The sequence below is a fragment of the Fulmarus glacialis genome, unplaced genomic scaffold (genome assembly GCF_000690835.1).
Source record: "Fulmarus glacialis isolate BGI_N327 unplaced genomic scaffold, ASM69083v1 scaffold399, whole genome shotgun sequence".
Taxonomy (NCBI): Eukaryota; Metazoa; Chordata; class Aves; order Procellariiformes; family Procellariidae; genus Fulmarus; species Fulmarus glacialis.
Genome location: NW_009232364.1, coordinates 36,507 through 36,993, shown reverse-complemented (window position 1 = coordinate 36,993; position 487 = coordinate 36,507).

Below are 487 nucleotides of genomic sequence, written 5' to 3'. Positions count from 1 at the left end.
TGGAGGACAGCAACGATGACTGAAACGCAAGCAGAAGTTAAACAAGAGGCATCTTGGTCTGGTTGTTCAGCCTGTAAAAGGCACGAGGAGCACAGCAGAGACGTGGCTCAGAGGCGGGCAGAAAGGACCAGCATGTGTCCCCAGCCAGCCCCAGTGCCACCCCCGTGTCACCCACCCCCGGGAGGTGCCACCGGCACTGCCTCCCCAGCACCACGCTCTGGTCTCTGCTGCTGTTTCTCTCCCCGCACGGGCCACCCAGGACGCCTTCGCTCGCTCAAGCCAGGCTGCCTCCGCCCGCAGCAACTTCCATCTATTCCAGTTAGAGAGCCTTCCCCGAAACGGGGCGAGGCAGAGCAGGGGGATGCAAACGGCCCCTGCCGTGCTCGGGTCCACTGCTCGGAGCCTCATTTATCATTTACCACCAACACGGGCATCCCCAGCCTCCCCCGCCGCGGGCAGGGGACGAGCAGCTCCGCGCCACCGCGTG